This window comes from Parambassis ranga, chromosome 4 (assembly GCF_900634625.1).
Source record: "Parambassis ranga chromosome 4, fParRan2.1, whole genome shotgun sequence".
Classification (NCBI taxonomy): Eukaryota; Metazoa; Chordata; class Actinopteri; family Ambassidae; genus Parambassis; species Parambassis ranga.
This window is the reverse complement of record NC_041025.1, coordinates 14,895,357-14,913,705: the sequence shown is the minus strand read 5'-3', so window position 1 is coordinate 14,913,705 and position 18,349 is coordinate 14,895,357. Positions and strand designations below refer to the sequence as shown.

The 18,349-nt window shown below is 40.2% G+C and overlaps 1 pseudogene; it reads left to right on the top strand.

Annotated features, from left to right (window-relative positions):
- The first annotated feature begins 885 nt into the window (after nt 1-885).
- Nucleotides 886-17,287, top strand: LOC114434612 (lisH domain-containing protein ARMC9-like; annotated as a pseudogene).
- Nucleotides 17,288-18,349: the final 1,062 nt, after the last annotated feature.

The following is an 18,349-nucleotide window of genomic DNA, read 5'->3' as shown; positions in this document are numbered from 1 at the left end:
GCGAAAAATTTGATATTAGTGGTCGTTGCAAATGGGCGGGGCAAAATGACTTGACATTTTCAACACCCCCCTTGCATTTGGCTTAGTTTGTAGTAGGTCCACGAAAATCACATGTTTATAATACCGAGACGCACCAAAAAGTCCATGACCTCAACCCAACAGGAAGTCCGCCATCTTGGATGGATTTTGGTGATTTACACCATTGGTATGCAGACGAACTCCTCCTAGGGATTTCGCCCGACTAGACTTGATATTTAGTGGATGTGACCTAAAGGCCTTTGCTGATCTGGCGAAGTCTGGCAAGATTCATGATTTCGCCATGAAACTTCGAACAGCTCTCAGCTCACAGCATCAACTTCATTTCAGCTCTGCTACTTACAGCACAAAACCACATAAACAACCATCAAAAGGAGACAGAGATGGGGTTAATTTACAGAATATGCAGGGCATAGGGAAAGTAGGGGTTTGTTTCTTTGGTATAGCTAAAACATTTACATCTCAAATAAACAGCATTTCAGTAGGTGAAAAGGAAAGGTGAATATAGAGCACATACTGTTTCTCTGACAGCAAATATCAGATTTGCATAAATCAATAGCTGTGTTTGGTTTTTGCATGACTGACTCATGCTCTTGAGTAGAAGGGCAAAATTTGTGCGTATACAGAAAAGTCAGTGGATTCACTTTCCTTTTTGCACATTCATGAAATTGAACCCCACAGCAAGTATCATCTCAAGAGCTGACCATATCCATCTTACGTACACAAATGTTGCTCTTTAATATGAAGGTGCTGACACATACAAAAATAAAACATGACTGAAAACTGACTGAAACAACCTTTGTGTGACACTTAAGAACCCTGTTTGCTCTTCTATATGAGTATGTACGAATGTTGTTTCTTTTAACAAGTGCATTGCAGAAGGAGGGTGGAAGGAGTACCAAAGGTAAATGTTACTGTCAAAGTATGCCATTTGAAGTGTATTAGACCTTCATTAAAAACAATCATCATTTGTTTTAATTTGAAAACAATGCATTTCTAATACATTGTCAGTGATATCTGAAATGTTATCATGTCTGTGTGATTGTGCAGAGGCTATGCAGCAGTTGCAGCTCCAGTTGGTTGAATCGGACCGCCGTATCACCAGCTGTGCGAAAGTTGAACAAGATGCGGGCCGACTACCGCAACCTGATTGAAATCACTGCTGAGCTTGTGGACTCGTTGGAGGCGACCTTCAGAGGAAACATGGTGAGCCAACCACACATTCATACAGATATGTTGCATACATTTTCCAGTTTAAGGATTTTAAATGGGCAAAGTTCACTGCTGTGTATGGAACTGCCTGTTTAAAATTAATACACAGTTTTGTTTCCAGTTGCCTCTTAGTAAAACACATCCTTATTGACTGAGAATCTTCACAGACACTATGCTATTTCTTGACACAGCTATTAAACAGTGACACACATATGGTAATCCTGCTCTTTCCACACACACAGTAGCTTAAAGCTCAAGGGGCATGCTGTGTTTTCTTGCAGATCTCCCCTGAGTACCTGCAGAGTGTGTGTGTTCGCCTGTTCAGCAGCCAGATGAGGCAGAGCGTTGGGCAGAGCACTGACTTCACCAGACCCGGCACTGTGAGTAGGAGTGCACAGATCTATCTTTCTCACTCTTCTGCACACCTCACTGAAAAAAAAAATAACAGTGCAGAGCCTCCAGGCCTCAAGGTAGTCTCAGTAAAAGCAAGAATAATGTCAAGTGGTGGGGTGCCGATAGGAGCAGGACTGTCAGGGACAACTGCACTCAGAGTGGCTCTTGTGTCACAGATCACAGTGACAGAGAAGGACATGGAAAGATGGAGACAGTTTCATCTGCTGTGTCCCTTTGTGAGGGACAGGTGGAAACCTCCATATAATTGAGGGGTCATATTAATACACACATACATGGAAGGCTTGTTAGAAAGTTACATTCCCAGGACACAACTTTGAAGATAAACACAGTAAACTACCACACCAATCCTCTTTGAAATGCTAACTGCAATTGTTAGAAATGAAATCATCCTTGTGGCCAAAGGTAAAGATTTTACTTCCTTGCTTCTGAGCTGTCTACAGCTTGATGACCCCGCTTGCTGTCAGTGGCCTTCATCGTGGTGTTGAATTTTGGCTTTGCGAAATCTTGTTTCTTTTCTGTTGTGAACTGATTTGTTTTTTCTGTGTGTTTGTGTTGTTGTGTCTGTGATGCTTTTGTCCACAAAGGGATATTACTCTATGAGTCCCTATGATGATGGCTATGTTTTCATCTTCCTCTTCCACTTCTCGTCAGCGTTTAGGTCCCTACTTCCCTTCCTGCTTGCGCTCCGCCGTGTCTCCTAGTCTTCCTCATCCTCTTTGTCTTTATGTCTGCCCCACCTCCCAAGATGTACACATTTGTTTTGCTTGACATTGTATTCAATCTATAGGACACGCCATTGTTTTCTGGATCCTACTAGAACTACTGTTCCATGTTAAAGAGACATTTAGCTTCATTTATGACAAGAATAGCCAACACAAGGTGCTTTGATGTAAAAGCGTTTCTCTCACGATCAGGTTCTCAAACAGGGTGGCTTAAATTACATCATTTGAAAAGAGGCACCAGGAACACTTAATATTATTGTGTGCACGCATGTTAAACATAATCTGTCTGCATTTGAAGGTGAATTAATAGTCATTTTGGGATGATTGCCAAAAAATGATGGTGGTCAACATTTCTGGTAACTCAGATAAAATATTTTGTTCTTCTACAGGCAAACAACTTTGCACTATATAAGACTATAATTGACCATTATTATCTGATTATACCTTCATAATTTGGCTCCGACGGGAAAACATTGATGAGAAAGGGAGTAGAGCTGCCTGGTTAGACAATAACATCAACAATAGATGGTCTTCAGTTGTCCCCACGGTCGTAAAAGGATAAATTGTCAGAAGACACGCTAAAGAGTCAAGACATCTCTTATGTAAACTGTGTGTTGTGGGTTAATTCGGGTCAAGCCCTTACTTTCTGTACATGTCCGGCTGAAATCAGAGAATCAATGAGGATTCCAAACCTTTAGTTTAGTTTATTTGCGCCTTTAGTACATGTTTAGGACTTTCCTCTTACTAGACAACAATGTCTATTAGCTGATGCTAATCCAGAGTTGAATGTCACTCTTAATTGGGCCTTCTGGGGTCCAGTGTCAAATGTCACAGGGAAACATGCTACTCTCTTCTTTCACCATTCTCAAAATGTTTAGAAAGAAAAAATATAATCCCGGTATCATGGTTTTCCCCTCCCTTCTCCTGTATTACCTACAGCGCAGCAAAGCAAAAATGTGGCCAGAACATCTGATACCTCAAACGTCTCGGATCATTTCCCTGACCTAAGGCTGCTGCCACTATAGGTCCAACCTCCCATGCTTCAGATTGGATTTCAGTACTCCAAATCCAGTTTCAGTAGAAAAAACAAAAGCAATGATTAGTTTCTAACTTCCTCTACACACACACATAACACTACCCAATGACGTATTTCCCTTTCCAGAAGCCTCCGCTTTGTTCACTCTCAACCACATACGGGCCTGTAGTAGGGGTGCACTGAGGTGTAACAAATGCTGAGATACTAACTTTTTGGTTATAGACAGTATTTGCCTTCCATTTACTGCATGTCTGATGTTATGTAACAGCTCATGTCCCAGTGTAAAGCATGTACAAGCATGATGTGCATGTTTAAAGACTGCCAATGACTTATTTGGACAGCAGTTAACCTTAAATGGACAGCATTCGCCTGCTTAGTATGGGGTCCAGACACAAAGAATGTGATTTAATTGAACAGTTGCATGGGTTAATGAGATGCTTTAATTAAAAAATGTTATAAATGTAGTAAAGTGAAACAGTATAGTCTGCTTCTAATTGTCTTCTTCTCTTAATGTGTGCTGTCTGTTGCAGGCCTCCTCCTTGCTACGAGCTTCCATTGCACCGGAGTAAGTCTTAAATTTGAAGATTTTTTTTCTTTACATTATGATAAAACATGGCTGACATTTTCACTAATCTCCAGGAGACCTAAGGATGTACCAGTGCTGCCCTCATTAGATTATGACAAGCTAAAGAAAGACCTGCTTGTAGGCCCAGACAGACTCAGGTCTCTACTGCTTCAGGCACTGCGCTGGGTGAGAACATTGTGTTCTTTGTATAGTGTGAGTCTGAAGTAAAGGTGCAAGCATGTTTAAGCTTTTGGGTTCTTACAGTCAGGTCTGCTTTGTGTCCGTTTTCAGAGACTCACTCACTGCTAGGTGAACAGAGAGACACGGTGCTTCAGGCCTACATCAGCAACGATTTGCTGGAGCGCTACAGTACTGAACAGGTGGAGGATATGTTTTTATATATATATATATATATATATATATATATATATATATATATATATATATATATACAGTGTAAACGGATGGTGATGATTTTGTTTTTACCTACCACTATATTCAGAATCACTGAAGCAGAAGTTTAAAGTAACTTGTCCTAAGGACGCTCTGCTAAATTAATCCAGGCTCTAATTTCAAGCTGGACTAAGATGATGAACACACAGTTTTGTTTCTCACCATAGACTTACGTATTTACATACAAAGTGAATCACACCTAATTTAATTCTGTAATATTTCAGATCCATTACCATTGAAGGAAGGAAGAAGGAAGGGTTTCAGCTTTACAATAAACACACTCACATTTACTGCTTTTCTTATTTATTTCAAAATATATAATAATAATATTTCAAAAAAGGAAGTTATAATATTAACAAGGATTTGCAGAGTGGGAAACTCAAATTGTATTCAAAACTTCCCCCTCTGAACAGGTTTTATTACATACTTTATTTGTTGTGATGGCTCAAGGTTTTTTCTTTTTTAACAAAAGAAAAAATGATTCTTCTTCCACAACTGGTTTCTTTTGTCTGTGTAATCGCAACAGTCTTTCAAGTCACCTCTAAATGATACCAGTATAATTTAAATGCACACATTATCTTATCCAGTGAATTCCAATTGTTTGTTGGAAAAAAGCAAATGTATTGCTCACTGTGGTCAGGTCAGAATGCCAGAATGACATGTCTTTTTACACTGCCCTACATTTGATGTTTTCCTCAGAAAACCGTGCTTCATTTAATGAGATCAACAAACGAGACTGTCCGCCAATACATGGCTCGCCTGATCAATGCCTTTGCTTCGCTTGCAGAGGGTAAGTTCTCAGCTGCCATTAGATTTGGCTTAGCATTATTATGCCCTCGTAAGATGAGATATAAGATGGAAACATGGATTGATAGAGAAGACCTTAATGGCTTTTCAGTTCAGGATTAAAAACTGCTAATGGTACTCTTAACAGCAGCATGCCAGTAACTATAGAGGGAATTCTTTAGACAATGTTGTAATGATACAATATGTGGTGAGATTGTTTTATAAAGAGGAATCTTTTTGTTCTCAAGTGGTGGTTTTTGTGATAATCCTTACAGGGCGTGTTTACCTCTCCCAAATTCCCATTCTGAAGCTCCTGACAGAAGTGCTCAAGAAGGAGGAAAAGGACTTCTTGACTAGAGAAAACTGGGTAGTAGCTCTGCAGAAACTCAGCCTCAGATAACTTTTTAAATTACCAGGTTATTATTGCACTAAACCTAATGCGGAGGCAGCAAACATCACTTTGCTTAAGGTAAAGGTTAAACTAAATAGCAGTTTTATAAAACACTTTACATACAAGTTATGTATTGAACAACCAATCATCCCTGTATTATTTGTTAAGTTTCAGTTATATATGCTACATGCTACACATGTTTTGGCATGGCATATTACAGTCAAGGACAAACAGACTTCATTATAGTGTATAACAAATGTGCAAACACTACAAATTGGTTTTAACTTCATTTTCAACGAATCAATGTGCTTATAATTTTTTATATTTCATCATGTCGCATTAGGAGATGCCAGCAGACAGCCATGATAGCAGATGAGCTGATTGGCTGGCTGGTGGATGAGTTGCAGGACTCAGACCTTGATGACTACACCTGTACTCCAGAGCTCTGCTTACCCTGTGTCTGCGAACAAAAGGTGAGTGGAGCATGTGCATATTCAGAGCTAAGTCACAGTAATATTAACTATAGAAGTCATTTTAGGATATTCTGTTTACAGTTAAAGCGGATTCAGAGTAATGGCAGTCTATTACATACAACATTAAATGTTAGTTTTTCCAGTTCACCTATTCCCTTTTGCACATATACTCAGTGTCTTTCTAAGTCAGGACCTCCTACATTTTTGTCTATATTGCCTGAGGTTTGTTTTTTAGAGACTGCCACAATCATTTACCATGACACATTTGATTTATCAGTGGTTATATTATGATACACACAGAAAGATAAAAGGCAAAGTAAATTAAAAAAAATGGCCTGAAGGGAATCATTACACTGTGAAAGATAAAAACAAAAACAAGACAGCTGGGAACTCAAAAACAGCGTTCTGCGTGGCTCTCTGTGTGTGTATGCATGTGTTTGTGTGGATGGCTGTCTTTGTACAGGAAAAAGGAAGTGTGCAGAAAACGGCAAGCATGTGCTAAAGGTTCTGACTGACCTCCTTGGACATGAGAACCATGAGGTAACACACACATCTGTCAGCACCTACATATAGACAGGTTGAAATGTGTAGTTTTTGTCTAATTCCAAAGAGACACCACCAAAAAAAGAGCAACAATTCTGATACGTGATTACAGTTTCCCCACCCCCTAGTCTGTTGTACTCAAATATTAGTGCTACTTTAACCCAAGAAGACACATCTAGGCTTGCAAAAGGCTAAGTTTAGTCAAGCCTTTCTGAATGTTTGGCAGTCACAGAAATTGGCTATGGCTATAAGAATGTCTTTAAAACATAAACAGTACTGACTTTATTCATTCTTATTAAAAGGTGTCAACAGCTTCTATGCTTTTTTTGATCCATTAGTATCCATAGTTTTTTGTATCTATGTTTCCTAATTGCTGCATGTTTATACAAGGTGTGTGTGTGTCACTTTGTTTTCCTCAGATTCGACCATATGTGAATGGAGCCCTGTACAGCATCCTGTGTATTCCTGTGTGCGGCAGGAAGCCAAAGAGATGGTGAGATAGCAGAAATCTCTTCACCTGCTTGGAGGAAACAGACGCAGTTTGTGTTTTGTTCTCTATTCATCTTCCTTTATGTCAGCACACAGACAGCATTCAGGGTTCAGTTAGAAGACACTGAAACTCTACTCACAGACACTGGTCAGCATGTGGGATGAGTTTGTAACAGGAAAATATAATTATTTCTTATGCAATAAAATTTAAAGTGGATGGAGAGTATGCTCAGCTGGAGTCTGCTGTACACTAGTGTAACTGTGTTTCCCTTCATGTGCGCAGAGTGTAGAACAAATTCTCCGTTGCTATAGCAAAGAGGTGAATTAAAAATGTATTCTGTAAAAATCTAAACATTTAATTGACATTGTTTATTATTCTCATGCGTTAATATTTATATATTGATTTCATTGTACATTCCATGATGAATTATGGGCATGTAGGGAAAATGTACAAACGTTAAAAATCCTTATGTGTTCTCCAACCAGGTGAAGATGAGGATGAGCCAGAGTCTGATGATGAAGAGGAAGAGGATGATAATGATGTAAGGCCCATTAGACATTTAAGTGTTGATGTTTTTATCATGTAAATCTCTGCAATAATTCCACCAAACTGTAAGATTAACAAACACAAATAAAAATAATGATAAAAGTGAGGCGGACAGGAAGCACAACCAGACCTGCTGTCTAACATGTTATCGCAGCATGACACAGATATTGGGTGTCACCTGTGTATTCTGCATGTGTGAAAATGGGATCAAGATAAGGTATATGGTAGTGTGTATGTGTATAGCATAGTTTTCCATCATGTTTTTTAGGCAAGTAGGCACTGTATTGCTGTGTAACCCAGTTTTGCACAATTTTTGTTTGATTTAAAGGTCACTGACACTGCACTCCAAGGCTTTTTTTGTGACCATTATGGTACAGATTTCTTAAACACTAATGATATCATTTTAACTGTTTTATCTTATTTGTCTTCTAACAGGAAGATTTAATAGAGGCAGACATTGATAAAGAGGAAGTTATCCAACCGCAGCAGAGGGAGCTGTCTGGAGAGAGTCTACTCACCACAGAGTAAAAACATATTGTATACTCTTTATGCACAGCTCGAGTTCCCAGCATGGCCTTTTGTCAGGACTGCGTTCAGAGTTAGAAAATGGATGTCTGCCTGCTGTAGCTGTTTGCAGCTATTCTATGCTTTACTGAAGGTCAAATAAGATACGGCACAGATTTCTGCTGTTTTCACAGTAGATCTTTACATTAAAGGGTATTCCATTCATAAAACTGTTACCATATCCCTGTAGGCGCTGACACATTATTGATAATATTGCACTTTGCTTTTTATTGTTGTTTATTGTATCTTTATATTTCTAGGCTATTCTTGAAGGTAATTAATATTTAATGTTTTTTACTTTTCAAAATAAGATAAGAGCTGGTGAACCACCAGAGAGAGAGAAAAAATGCGGTACTTCTTGGTTTCTTCTCTGAATACAGATCAGTTTACAACAGCACAATATTCTGACCTATAGGTCATTTTGTCAAAGAGTGTTCTGCCCTCTTATTGACAGCCACATTAATAATCATGCTCTGCAGCCTGAAAACTAGTCCAGTGGGTCAAAGCAAGGATCAGTTAATACTACATGTTGCCATTTATCATTGTAAAAGAATGAGTCAGCAGGAGTAGACAGGAATCACCTACTACTGAAAGTAGACCATTGTCAAAACAAAGTGTAAACTAGACAGCAAGAATAAAAGGAGGAGGATTATTATGGGTAATGAATATACAGTGGGAAGTGTGAGGTGTCATGGAATGGCATGTAATTGATATTGCAGTCATTGGCTCACTACAAACAATGGTAATACTAACCTTTATTTATATAACAAGTTTATATAGTTTGTTAGAGAGTGTTAGTCGGCCGTTAACATGTCACTGAGTAAAGTCAAAGGAAGCTCTAACAAAATCTGATGTGTATTGTTTTTGTTTGTAACGTGTAGTGATTATCGGGCCAACAGTCAGGGGGCTGAGAGCAGCAGGGACATGGAATACACTCTGAGCCGACAGGAAGGAAGCCTGCCACCTTCCCGATACAACTCTCGTCCTCCTACAATGTCTGGCAGTTGCCCCAGCACTGCCGACTCCCTACGTCATAGTATTGGTGGGTTATTTACTTTAAATAAATAAATAACAGTAGAATTTCAAGAGAGTAAAATGATGCATCTTTGACCCTGTTGATCAGATGTTTGCAGTCAGATTACTCATACTTAATACACACTGTGCTGAAAGCAGCAGCTTTTTGTGGAACAGCTTTTTTAATTTCCCTTCCACCTGTTGCTGTTTATTTTGATCTATTTGAAGCGATGCCCAGTGTCCACAAAGGACACAAGGCACTTCCAGACAAGGAAGCTCCAGCAACTTCCTCAAAAATCTTAAGGGATAAAGACTCAGCAAAATGAGCAGCAAATGTTTAATGACCTAATTTGGATTTCCCTTAAAATAATGTCAGTGCTCAAGTGTTTGTTAGTGTTAACAGTACTTAAACATTGTTCTTGTTTTGTTTTTGATATGATCAAGATATGATTTGTTTCAAAGCTAGCTTTTTGGTCATTTTTTTTGGTATATTTTGAAAATTAGTGTTATCAACTCTAATTTCTCACACTCATTCAGACTCAGAGTTTGGGCGGTTGTCCCAGGAGTCAGAGTTGGAAGGGCCGTACGAAGGTAGAGCCAAGAAAGGACGTTCCCAGGAGGACCACAGTGGACACTCTGCCAGGTAAACAAAAACACAAATGGTAAACGCACACACACGCACTCACAGCCCTGCGGCTTTGTGTGTCAGGAAGAGTTAATTAATCTGGTAAGATAATGAAAGTAGATACATGCAAGTGAAGGGAAGAGTACAGACCATATTTCTTTCATATTTTTATGCCCATTCAAACTGCCCCATCTATATGGCAGTCTTCCCAAGTCAGCTAGTCCTCTCCTTTGAAGGCTTGGGCAGTGGTATGGGAAGCCCTCCATGTCTAATGTTTGTCATGTGCCTAGTGCATTTCAGTTCATACCTTAAATATACAATACATAAAAAAAGAAAATGGAATGACAATCAACTGCTTTAATGCTTCAAAAGATTTGAGGAGGGAGAAGGCCTATCTTGACCCCAGGCTGGCCTCAGCTGCTTGTATTTCCTGATGATAAGAAACAGTACAGTGGCTATATATTGTATACAGGCCTTCCTGAAAGAAGCCTGCTGTAAATGCAAACTTTCGCTTCACTGCTCAAAAAAGAAGATGGTTGAAGGCGACCGTGAAATCTATCTGCGCCTGTCGTCTGCAGCACCATATGTCTTTGATTCATCTTCTGCTACACACTGGCTGTAACTTTATCACAAACACTGGAATCAATCTGGACAAACCAGCCAACATCCATAAGGTGTAGACATTTAAAACAGGTAAAATACTCTGGTAGATGCAATTAGAACAGGTTGGTTAAAAAAAATGGTGAAAAAAGGTCAGTAATTGTTTGTAATCGCAGTCAAACTGATGCTATTATTTGGATCAGTTAAAAACAAAGGAATGAGAAACTAACAGCTTTGGGTGGTAGTTGCTGCTTGCTTTAGTCAGTTGTTTGGTAGCAACTGCATCAGGCCAGAGTTAAGGCTGTGAAGGACTAGTGTAAGTAAAAAAACACTGCATGGCTCTACACAGGTTTCTGTAAAACCCTGGGATGTGTGTCAGTGTATCTGTGGAGAGAGCTGGCCAGAGTGTTGTTGGACACCGATGGGTGACTCAGCACTGCCAAGCTGGTCTGTGAGACTGTGACATGCGTTTAAACGAGCAGTGCCCACAAAGAGACCCATTCAATCCAGCCTCCCCTGCTTCTCCTATCCTTTAAATCCCAGAGGAACTTGACTCCTGAATCCCGCCAACAGTAATGAGTCCCAGGAAACTGCTTCAGTTATCCCCCCCTCCCTCCTCCCCAGCCCCCAGGAACGTAAAACACCTCTACAATACAACCTGGCTGTGTCGGACTTCAGCAGCCTCACTTCACCCCAGTTTGGGGGACAAGACTTTTATAGTGAGATGAAATGGGCATTCATATTGAGGTGAATAGAGTCATAGCAACACAGAAATTTGGCACATACCAAATGAGCAGATGTGTATTTTGTTTAGCTAATGGGCACATTTTGCCCTCTGTTTATAATTATTCACATGAAGAAAGCATTCACACATCACTTAGTGGTATAGACTTCAATCTTGTCTTTCTGATGCTCCCGTAGATGTTGACTTTGTGGGGCCGAGGCCAATTTATATATGTCACTTTCCCATTTCTGCTCCACAGGGATTTGAATGCAAGTATAACACCTCCACATGTGAGAAACACAATCGTAATATCAGAGATTTTGGAGCCAATATGACTGCTCAGAATGCAATCCATCCATTTGATATGGCATAGGATTTCTTGACAGGATGTAGGTCATCTGGCTTCTGTCTGATAAGGACATTAGCAGAGTTCGGACTATCTTTGTGAGAGGTTTATTCATTGTGATCCGGTTTCCCAGATGCACAGACACATGACTATAATTTGTGTTATAACAGTAAAACTGTTTTATGAGCTGAAATATGATAAATTAAGGACTAATAGACATAAAGAGATACAGCTATGTAGTATTAACCTGCACTAATATTAAAAATGTAAAAGATTTTACCTTTCTAAATGGGGGAATCCACACTGATGCACAAAATTATCGACCTGTGGTTTTAAAAAAGAATTCCATCACCACTGGCTGGATATGAACATTAAAAATGACATCACATTATTAGTAAATATAAAAAAGGCACAAGTATGTTGTAAAGTCTATCTTCTATGTTCAATAACAGCACACACTGCAATTAAAATTGATGTATGTGAAGAAGAGACTGTTGCTATAGACACATTTCTGATTACTGAAAAGGACAAATACCATCTACCAAAGAAGTCCAGAAAATGTTATTGTAAATTAATATAAAAGTACTGATTTATTCAGTAAGTAGCTGTGTTATAATTCATCACCCTTTATCTGCCCATTATCCCATACATATGATGTTGATATGGTGTCGAAAGTATCAATACAATAGTCTGGCACGGTGGCATCAGAAATGGAGGCTATTGACTGTAATGGATACTATTGAATGTCAAGGGCAAGTGTATGGTTCAAGCTCTTGCACAGCTATGATTTCTTTGTCTGTAACACAGTATCTTTGTGAAATGATATCTGTCAGTGATTGTAGCATCTCAGGACGGCTGAATAACTCATCAGATGAAAAGATGGCCTCTCTCTGGAGGTCACCAGTATCAAATGAGTAATGTGGTCTACAAATGTAAGACTGTAAGCCAAGCAACAGCTATGTGGATGATGCATTCCTAGTTTGACTGTTGTGCTTATTTATTTAACTATCATAGATCACAGTGTAAACTGTGACTGAATTGACTAATTTCTGTTAATTACCACAAAAAGCAAAACATGTATCATTTATTTCTTCCTTTTCTTTTCACTCTCATCAGTAACGACTACATCCATGCATTTGCAAGCCAGTCCATTCCTTGCACACCTGACACAGCTGCCAGCCAAAACAGCGCTCACCATGGCCGAGGCCCGGCACTGGCACCCCACTTTTCACAGTCAGAGCCACAGATGAGCAGCCGGCCTGCCTCTGCCAGCTCCGAGGGAGGAGGGAGAAGTGGAAGTAAGCATATGCTAAGAGTGGGAAAGCAACACCAGCCACCAACTGGTGCTGGTGAAATTTGGCTCCCGCTGGTTACTTTGTTTACTTTGCCAGCCCCTTTGGAAGATAGCCACCGATGATTTGGAGGTTCATTGCCTCTCAGAATATTAAGTTGGCTTAGTAACAGTAAGCAGTTATAAGCAACTGCTTGTAAATATCTGTTGTTATCTGAGCCATTGTCCAACATTCATTTACTTAAAAAAGTATTTCTTTCTATTTTCCCTCTCTGTCTCACCTGTCTCCTGTCTGCTGTCCACTATTTGTTGTCGGAATACAAAAGCAGATGTAGTGGAATTACTGTAAGATGACAAATGAGACTCCGCTTTCAATGAACATGCTTCTTGAGTTACACATAGAGTTTCCGGCTGTTTTAACTGGAAGCCTGTAATAAAATCAGTTATTATTAGTTTGTTCCGCAGTGTTGCATAAGATGAGTGAAGTCACCACTGCTTTCTGAAACTCAGGTGTTGGGCAACAAAAACAAGCATTGTCCTGTTTATTCATTCACATTCAAACACAACTGCTATAATTCCAATCTGTGCTTCTTTTCACTAATAGTGTTAACTGTGCGACAATTGATTTCATAGAGGGAATTATATGCCTGGTCTCAGTGCTCTTCAGTAGTTTATTTATAGGATTTTTTTTATTAGAAAAGCACATTATGTTGAATAGAGGCACTATACTGTCCACCAACCCACCACTCGTGGTTCCTTATTTATGTGTTGTCAAAATGATATTTTACACACAGAACTTGAGTCACTGCAGAGAAGATCTAGACTGCTCTTAGTTGCATGATAACATCTCTCCATGCTCTCATGCATCTTTATTGCATTTGATGAGCGATTACGTCCGGCTCTTACTCTGGCTGCCCTTACCATAAAGCTTGTAATAGAACATAATGGTCACTCAAGGCCACCACATCCTCCCGTGAGTGTGTTGTACTTTTTGAGGTCTGGCAAGTCTCTGACATCTACTGACTCAAGAAGCCTACAAGAAGTCACTTAATTGTAACTTGAGGGCAATGAGCAGACACACGTTGGGCCTGTTTTTTATTTCCATATAACTTATTAGTTCCAAGCTAGCTGTATTCCATAGTCTCCAATGTAGCTGCTAGTGTGCTAGTGCTAGTGCTGTAATGTGTAATATTTGCTGCACCAACCACAAGATTCCCCTGCAGGCCCACTTCTGATAATATGCACCCACTGTCACCTAAAGAGACACTCCTTCAGCCAAGGAGAGATAAAGGTGGTTGTGTGTGTTTGTGGATGGAAAATACTGCATTATCCTATCTAAGTCAGGTCGGGCATGCTGATTTCATGTGATGACAGATCCCCATTATGTTGCCATGCAACCAGAGAAAGTGGAGGAAATGCAGCAGTGTCACTTAGGACTGTTGCTTCACTCCTCAGTTTTTCCCCCCTCCTCTTAGGATAGATCGGGAAGAACTCTTTCCTTCCTTACGCTATGGTGGAAACTTGAAACCTGAAGTAACCAAATGCTAAGAAACTTAAATAGGATACACTGTTTGCTGCAAGTGAACTTTTAAAATCAATTGTTGCATGTTCAAGATTGTATAATGGGAGAGGAGAAAGTATTTAACAAGGTTATGAAGGTAAAAAGCTATTATTTTAGATGTCTGGGGGTAAAACTTTGTATTTTCATTTTATTGATAACTGTCAGTCTCACTGTCCTCTAACTTTTTCCCCTCCGTCTTTCTCTCTTTTCTCCCCATTTCAGACAAGCAGTCAAAGAGGAGGTGAAGAGGGAGCTGTCACCATGGGGCAGCACTATCTCCCCATGAGCATCAGGCTTCCTGTAACATCATCCCCCACCCCCAGGTTGTGATCAGGGTCAGTGCCACATAGATGGTCAAGGATCGGCTGCGAGGGGAGGAGCAGCAATGATTGGAACAAAGCATAGGATTGTAATTCTGCATTTTTCCCCCTCTTCTGCCTCAGCACAGACTTATGTAATATAATACAAAGTCAGACAATGATAGCAGCCCCCAGCCATGCAAAGCTCTGCACCTTGTTGCCTCACTTGACCCTAACGTTTTTTACTCCACCACAAAAGATGCAAATATTCAAACTCTGTAGTGACGCTATGAGATATTCACCTTTCTCTTCATCTTCCTTCTGGTTTCTTGGTACACACAACATCCTGACCATGCAGAAGGGACATTCTCCCCTAGCATAGCCATCATGACCTTGTTAACCCATATTACCCAAAACAAAAATATGACAAAAGTTACTGACTTCATGCATTTAATGAGAGCTGTATAACAGATCTCTTACTTTGACTCATCAGTTACCACTTGTAAGTACAGATATTAAGAGGCCAGTAAAACAATGACATAAAAGCTCATGTAGAAAGTTTTCATTTTGTTTCTGTAAATCAATAAGACTTGTATTGATATTGATTTGGTGGAAGATGTCCACATAAATAAATGATTGTACCAGATTTATGTAGCTGCTCACATTGATATTTCAGGAACTGCACAGGTCCTGGCTAATGCATGTTTTGCATTGAGTTATTATTTTTAACAACATCTGACATAAAAAAAACTTGAATTTGTGTAAAAGTTTTAAATTTAGCATTTGCACTGTTGTGATGTGTATTTATGTTATGTTCTACACTTGTTGTGATGATGGACTTCATGTCATTTTAAAAGTGCTTTTAAATAAACGTGTGACATGTCATGGGTTTGCTGGTCTTTGTGTTTTCTGGCTTCTTCATTGTTCCAGTAAGTCTTCGACCGTAAATTACACCATAAATTACGCCTATGTTGGCACTGCTCAGACAAAAGAGTATTGTGTTCAACGCCCTGGCAGCCTCACGTGAATCCTGCACCACTGAATAATAATGAAAATCATTTTTAAATCTCTCACTCAGTTTTTCCTCCTGCTCTCATCTACAATTATATTTTAAGTATCTGTTTTCTGCTCATGATAATCAGCAGCACCTGCTGCAGCTTACCTACTGAAATCCTATGGAAGCACGTAGGGCTAATTAGTATAGCTGGTCCTTCAGGTGCGTTTCATCAGTGGCTAATTATCCCTGTAAGTTACATGTTGGTGCCAAATCCTGAATATGACCAAAACCAGGTAAAAGAAATGAGGGCACCAATGTGCATGTAAAGACACACTGTGATTAGGTTTCAATATCCTGGTACTGTGCTTGCTGACTAACCGTTACATTGCCATGGCATATTAGGCCTTTTGTAAACACTGGATGGGATGTGACACATATAAAGCCTACAGCAGTGATGTGGATAAGTAGTTTTGAATGGGCAGGTCTTTCTAACCTCACATGCCATCCCCCTGAGAGATGACATATTCAGCAATTAATATTGCCAGTGAGGAGCAGCACAATGTGAGGAAACAGGCCACGCATGACAGGCTGACGCACTTACAGCCAGGTGGCTGTGTAACCCCGAGCAGGAGCCGTGCTGGAACGATTCAGTTGCGACAGGAAGCTGCTGCTTTCTCTCAAAACAGTGTGGATAAAGAGAAGGGAATAGGCCTTACAGATATGAAATGCTATCAAAACCATGTTGGTGTCTCCATTTTGATGCTTTACATAATGCAGAACCTATTACATCTTGAGGTTAAGGATTCCTATCCATTCCATTCCAAAAGTAACGTCCTATACTGAAGAGTCCAACATGTCACCAGGATCTCTGGCACCCGTTTCACATGTGTTTATCAGTAGACAGCCATGTGTACTGCTGATAAAAAGTGACGCCAACCAAGAAGAGACAGTGGTTCAATGTCTCCCAAACCTCCTGTTTCCTCTTCTTCAGTAGCTTTGAATAGATAGATCGAAGTCGACCCCCACCGCTGCACTTCTGGCGTAAACACTCCCCCTTTTTCCTCACAGGCCGTGGTCGGTGGTTGTTGGTGAATGAATTTATAAAGAGAAAGGGAACACAAAGCAATACATATTGACAGAGGCAGTCTAGTCAACGCTTTGAATATTTTCTAAAACATTGTAATGTTAAAGGTCAGGCTAATAAAGCTTATTTGGAATTCTCCTTTTACATTTGTGACCTTCTCAGGAATGTCCTCACAAACTCCCTGTAACCTTTAGCGTGAAAGTGTTTACACTTTTTTGTGTGTGTACACTAGAACAATTCCCAGCTGTGGGTTGTAGCATGTTGTGGGGGAACACTGTAACACAGCTCTCACAATGCTCTTTAACAGAAAGATTCATCACTGTCACAAATGAGCCTCTAATGTGTCCGTGGAGACGTAGATGTGTAGATGTGTTCATATTTCAACAGTATTGTGAGCTTTTCTAAATCTTTACATAGGTTCTGTGTTTTGGGTTAAAGAGGAAGTAAGACCAAGTATGAGTAATGATAACCCCGCTGGCGGTGGTGGCGACGACAAAGGGATGAAATTCGGATGAGGAACTTGGCCTGGCAGGATGGGAATGGTGGTGAACGGGGTGACGGAGGGTTGTGATAGACGCACTGAAAGTACCACTGACAGCAGCAAGAGGAAGGACTTAAAGTTTGCCAGCAAAGATGAGTCAATATCCCCACTGAGCTCATGCTTCATCTTGAGGTAAGGGGATGCCAAATCAGATGCAAAGAAGTTCAAATCCATATTACTAAATGGCTAATCCATTTCTTGTCTTCAGATATCATCGATTTGGATTTCCTGGGAACTTTTGGGTGTTTCCACTGTTCTTCCATTCACGGGTACAACTTGCTGTCTGCCCGAGTTTCCGGCCTTTCAGGATGGGAGCCATCTTCTAGACTCCCTCTGCCTTTTCTTTGGCAGACCCCGTGCTTGACCTTGGATGATTAAACAGCCTGTTTCCCCAAACAACACCATGTAGTTCATTAATGCCATTCATGCACTTTGCCAATGGGTAAATAAGTAAATTGGTCATGAGTTGGAAACACAACAGGAAGGTGTGTCAGCATTATGATCAGGAACTTGGTCCAGTAAACTCAACGAAGCATGAAGAGCAAGGAATGTTGAGGAAGAAGAAGGTGCTGTTGACATCAGTGAAGTGTTTACTAAACCTGTAGAGGGCTCTGATTGGTTAGAAAGGAGGCTGGTATTTACCTATAGCCACAGCTGAAGAGGGCTGTCTCAACACAGCCTGATCACACCTTCTTTGTTCTGCATACCTTTTCACATAGTAAGATCCTAAGTTGACAACTGAGTGGAAAAGAGGCAGGGGGGGGGCATCCCCTGAAGGCACCTTTTTCTTCTTCAGCAGTAAATTCTTTCATGGTGACAGAGGAACTTGCAGCCAGGGCCTCTCACTTATTCAAAGGAGAAGGGAAACAAATTTTCTGAGGTTGGTTCATTCCAGTCAGACGGACCAAAAAGTAATCCCTCCCAAGCCCCTCAGGTGTGTTAAACCCAACAGGGGATTAGCACAAACTTCCTCTGTGCCAAAAGTGGTGGCAGGTATTTCCATGTCCTACACACACATTCTATTTATCTTACAGCC